Source organism: Leptonychotes weddellii, chromosome 6 (assembly GCF_054177405.1).
Source record: "Leptonychotes weddellii isolate Sample4059 chromosome 6, ASM5417740v2, whole genome shotgun sequence".
NCBI classification, from domain to species: domain Eukaryota; kingdom Metazoa; phylum Chordata; class Mammalia; order Carnivora; family Phocidae; genus Leptonychotes; species Leptonychotes weddellii.
The window spans coordinates 99,590,681-99,596,362 of NC_138374.1; the positions used below are offsets into that span (position 1 = coordinate 99,590,681).

Sequence of the window (5,682 nt, forward strand, 5' to 3'; positions counted from 1 at the left end):
GCGCCCCCCCCCCCCCCCCCGCATCTTCAGAGCTGACGCATTCTCGACCTCAGGGCCGACATATCAGCTCCAAAGTCTACCTCCTCCGAAACGCTTTCTCTTGCCACCGTAGTTAAACTAGCTTTCTCCCTCGGCAATTTTCATTTCCTCAATCTTTTCACTGAAACCTGCAGACATTTGTTCTTCTGTTGCCTCCCACCACCACCGAAACCTCCATGCGGAAGGGGAAGGGGCTGTGCCCCACGTGTTTACGGCTCCACCGCCATGCCCGCAGGAGAGCGCCCGGTCTTTGTGGCCGGAATGAATGGATGAAGGGCCCTAGGTGTGTGTGGCGTCACTGCGGGCTCACCACCCGGCGATGCACCCCCTTTCACTCGGCGGCAACAGCGCCTTCGCCGCGCGCAGGCCGGAGGAGGAAGTGGGGTTTGGCTGCTTCGGACAAGGCACTGGCCATTGCTGGGGGAAAAACGGGTCTATACCGCGGGCCCGGGCAGCGCAGGCGTGGCGCGGCGAGCAGCACGCAGCCCGCAATCCGGGAACGCGGCGGGCGCCTCGCCCCTTCCCCCACCCGCCACCGCCGCCCGCGCTTCGCAACAAAGCCCGGCTGCAGGAGCGCGGGCCCCCACACCCCCAACGGGTGGCAAAGACATCTCTCCCCTACCGGCGTCCGCTTCCTGGTGTCCGAGAACACAGCCCTCTTAGAACCGCCCGGGGCCACGGCCTTCCTCAGAGACACTCGGTAAACACACCTCAACTCGCGTGGAGGCGGCAGAGAAATGGCTCCGACGGCGGCGCCGGGAGGGCGGGGTCAGTGGGCGTACGCATGCGCACGAAGCGAGTTTAGGGCTGAGGGCGCTCCCCACCCCCAGGGAGGGGCGGGGCCGCAGCTACCACTTCCCGGCGTCCCGTCGGGTCGCCAGGGAGATCCGCGGCGCTGGGCCTGCTGCGCTCCAGCGGGGATTCTTCCCTTGCTCCCTACTTTTGAACGTTTTTGAGAGTTGGGAACGTTTTGAGTGCATTTTGACGCAGCAAAATGTTTCATAGCTTCTATCATGGGGCCCTCCGGTAGATGACAAATAAAAGGTAGAAGACAGAACTGGAAATCTTAGGTGCTATGAAGAGTGCTTAGCGAAGTACTTGGCACATAATAGGTGTTCAGTAGGTCTTGTTATTGTAGTGCTTCAGATACTCTAATGCCAGTGTCTTCTGAAAGAAATAAGCTCAGTGAAGGCAGGAAACCTGCCTGGCTAGCTGAGGCCACTCACTGCAGTGTGTGGCACATCTTAAGTGCTCAGTAAAAACCAGCCGAATGAGTGGATAAACTCTGCAAGGTTGTTTTTGCTTAAATTGGATAACCTTTTGTCTTCAGAGTCTTTGGAATAATTTGTATATTTAGTTATTGTAGTAGTCATTGTTACATTTTTGAACTGTAGTGCTTCCCATGAAGGCAACAATACAAAATATTTCAAGTTGGGGTTGTTTCAGAGATTCCGGACTAATCAATTGTCTGGGCCCATCATACCATATCCATCCTTATTTTTCACTTTTTATTCTTTTGTTCTTGATTCTTCTAGCTCATAGTGATTAATCCCTTTAAAACTCTGTTGCTCCTATAGTCAGAATAACAGTTTAGCATTTACTCTTATTTTCTTCACGTGTTTGCTGTCTTCAATTAAGAGTAAAATCATTCAGAGAAAGACCTTAATCTTATTTTTTTTGTACCTTTCAGGGTGCTTAAAGCAGCAGGTTCCTGATAGTTATTTATGATAAGGGAAATTCAACCAGCATACATGGATTGCAAATGTTTTGTAGCAGATTAATGAATACAGCAAAAGTGTCAACATATTAAGTATAAATAAAACTTTCAGAGGTGGATCTTTCCAAGAACTATGGGGAATTTTATTATTGAGTTGGTTCATTAATTTGGGCCTTGCTCCTGAGAGCTAGAGTTCCCAGGGGATTGTGGGCCATAACTGGCGTTACCTCTGTAGGTTGCTGTTGGCAACTAGCAACTAGATCTTAACGTTTGTAAGTGAAGCTTCCAAACCTGCTCCAGAAGTACAGTGTGGTCAGATTTCAATACAACAACTAGATGTTCCCAGTATATGACTAGCTAGATGACTACAGATGTCAGCAAAGCAGGATAGAGTAGTATTATTGGTACTTAATATTTCACATTGACCTTTTTGGTTAGAAATTAGTTATGGAAGAGTTGACTTAGTTCCTGAGTTTGGTAGAAAATAAAGGTTATAAGTATATGTATTAAATTCAATCTGTAGGGTGTATAAAAAAATACTAGCCAAATTTCTCATGTCATTTGTTATCTCTGCCAACTCAATGGACTGGGGCAAAGTTTCTGCCAGGGAGAATGAGATGATGATCACCAACACCTATAGTTGAAATGTAAGATGAAAAATGAGGGAGAATGTTTTGGTTCATTGCTCTTCCTCTGTTTCTCAAATAAGCAGAGGGTTAGGGATGGGGGGAATGGAATAAGAGAGCCTGCAACCAGAACTAGGATTTAAGCAGGGTTATGATGTCTTGAGGAAGTTAGTGCTGGTAAAGTTTGAGCCAACTCATAAGCTTGTGAACACCAGTGACACTTGCACCCTTCAACACTCTTGTACTACCATATACAATGCTGTATCCAGACAGGAATGAAGTTTTGTTTGTTTGGTTTGTTTTTTAAAAGGCTCACAGAGACTTCCTGACCGCTGGAGTAGCTTGACTTCAGAGGCTGCAAGGCTGAAAAGCTAGGTAGAGCGTTCAGGAGCCTTATGGTACTAGAGAGACAAAACCTGGAGTTCATCAAGGAAGAGAGAGACCAGGCTTTCATCTGACACCCCCTGCAGAGGTACATTCTAAAAGGAAGGACAAACTCAGGGGAATGAAAACCAGCCTTAAATCATCTCACTTCCTCATTGGACCAAAGTGCTTTATCTCTCTCTTTCTGCCAGAAGAGGAAGACAGAATGACCTATAATTTGTACAATTCTTTATAGAATCTCCCAAATTAAAAAAAAAAAGTCTCCGGCAAGCCAGGAGACAGGCCAAATAACTGAAAATCAAGAGGAGAAAATATAACAGAAATGTGCCCATAAATGATTCAGATGTTGAAATTATCAGACTTTATAAAAATTGTGATTAACATATTCAAGAATATAGATGAAAACATTGGAGGTAATTTACAGAAAGCTGGAATAAATGAGAAGTATCAAATAGAAATTTTAGAAGTGAAAATAGAATCACCGAAATTCAGGACTCAGTTAATGGGTTAATAGATTGTACATAGCAGAAAAGAGAATTGGTCAATTGGAAATAGATCAGTAGAAAATATCCAAATTGACCTTGCAGAGAAAAACAAATGATAAATACATGAAAGAACGTAAAAGATGAGTGGAACATGGTAAAAAGATCTAATGTACATGTGATTAAAGTTTCAGAAGTAGAAGAGAGATAGAATGGAGAAAAAGCAATATTTGAAGAAGTATTCCCTAAAACCAATGAAGACATAAAGCCATAGTTTCGATGAAAGCTTGAATTTTAGCAGTCAATAAAAAACGATGCAAGTAAAATATTCACTGGTAATAAGTTGCTATGCAGAGAATTAAATATAATGCTGGGATAGAATTTGAGTGGGTGGCTATTTTAAACTGGAGGTTAAAAATATCATCCCTGAAAAGGTCATATTTAAGCTAACATCTGAATAGCAGACAAGAAGGGAACCATGTGAGAATCAGGAGAAGAACATTGCAGGCTCTTTCTATCTCCCTGTAAAGAAGAAAAGAGGTAACAGGTCAAGTCAGGTAGGGCTGGATAAAGTTTGAAACAGAAAAGTGTCTGTGTTCCAAAGTGCCTTGAGCACCACAATCTTCCCAGCCAAGGAAGTCCAAAGATTATCAGTTAAAAACAAGACATCTCCAAGGGGAAACTCTACCACAGGCCAAGGCAGCTCTTTATGGTAAAGACCTAAGCTCTTAGTAGGAAAGGTCTGCAGCATGGATACCTGGATACTTGGGAGGAGAAGATGGTGGAGGAATAAATGGCTGTTATTTCTCCAAATGATCCAGATTCCTCCCTTGGAAGCAGAGCTGGTGGCCACAGGTTTTGCATTTTATTTCATTCCTTCTGATCCATTTTTAGTCAATCTCTTGTAAGAAAGGTCTGTGATTTCCCTGACTGGGCCACAAGCATGAGTCTTCCCTGACCTCCCTCAAGGGGGTGAACTGTTCTGGCAGATCACCACGCTTTTAGTTATATACAGACTATGCTAAAAGAACTCACCCCAAATTTTCATACATAATGAATTCAGTTAATTGCCGTCCTTTTAACTGAGATATTTTACATATATGTGAAGATGAACAACGCTTAAATGTATAGCCCTTCATTTTTTTTTTTATTTGTGTATACACCAATAGAACTATCACCCAAATCCAGATATTGGCCATTTCTTTTATCCACAAAGTTCTCTTGTGTCCTTTCTCAGAGGTAAATTCCATTCTGACTGTTATCACAAGAGTTCGTTTTGCTTGTTCCTGAACTTCACGAAAGTGGAATCATGTAGTATATACTGTTTTGCATCTGGCTTATTTCACTCAACATAATATTTTTGAGATTCATTCATGTTAGATATAGCAGTACTTTTTTTTTTCTTTTGATTGCTGTTAGTACTCCGTTTTATTATCCACAATTGGTTTATCCATTCCCCTGATGATGGGCATTGGAATAGTTTCTAGTTTGGGCTAGTATGAATAGAGTTGCTATGAACATTCTTGATTACGTCTTTGGCCCCTCTGTTTTTAGTTTTAGTTTTTGTCTGCAATGGGAGAAACCACAGCCCTTTGAATGTCTTGCGGTATTAGAATTCCAACAAAGCAATATTTAATACTGTATTAAAATGTGGCCCCAGCTCTGTAGCCTTTAATTCAATTATCATTAATAATGGGGGCTTAGAAATAGTTGAGTCTTCTGATTATGATTTGAAAGAACTTAAAAGACCTTGGGCAGCTTTTTTTTTTTTTTTAAAGATTTTATTTATTTATTTGAGAGAGAGAATGAGAGAGAGAGTACATGAGAGGGGGGAGAGTCAGAGGGAGAAGCAGACTCCCTGCTGAGCAGGGAGCCCGATGCAGGACTCGATCCTGTGACTCCAGGATCATGACCGGAGCCGAAGGCAGTCGCCCAACCAACTGAGCCACCCAGGCACCCACCTTGGGCAGCTTTTTAAAGAAGAAATTCAGAGACTAAAGGAAAAGAAAATGTAGGTTGAATGTACCATTTCCACGAAATCATCGCAAAGTTAAGTTTTCTATTGCTACTTAACAAATTAGTAAAACTTAGTGGCTTAACTCAACATTGGTTATTACCTCACATTTCTGTAGGTCACATTCTGGATAGAACATTAAAAAGACTGTGGTTGGTCCTGGGACACCTGGGTGGCTCAGTTGGTTAAGCGTCTTTGACTCAGGTCATGATCCTGGGATCCTGGGATTGAGTCCACGTCAGGCTCCCTGCTCAGCGGGGAGCCTGCTTCTCCCTCTATCCCTCCCTCTGCTTGTGCTCGTTCTCTCTCTTTCTCAAAAATAAATAAAATCTTTTTTTTAAAAGGTTTTGTTTATTTATTTGACAGAGAGACAGCGAGAGAGGGAACACAAGCAGGGGGAGGGGAGGAGGGAGAAGCAGG

At 43.3% G+C, this 5,682-nt stretch overlaps 1 protein-coding gene across 1 annotated transcript in view; it reads right to left on the reverse strand.

The window, feature by feature from the left end:
- The window catches only part of DHX9 (DExH-box helicase 9), a 52,237-nt gene extending 51,420 nt beyond the window's left edge, over positions 1–817 (reverse strand). Inside the window, exon 1 of the mRNA XM_006729150.3 lies at positions 662–817. The gene's annotated coding sequence lies outside the window, so the exon portion shown is untranslated. The remainder of the gene's footprint in view (positions 1–661) is intronic.
- Between the last annotated feature and the right edge of the window lie 4,865 nt (positions 818–5,682).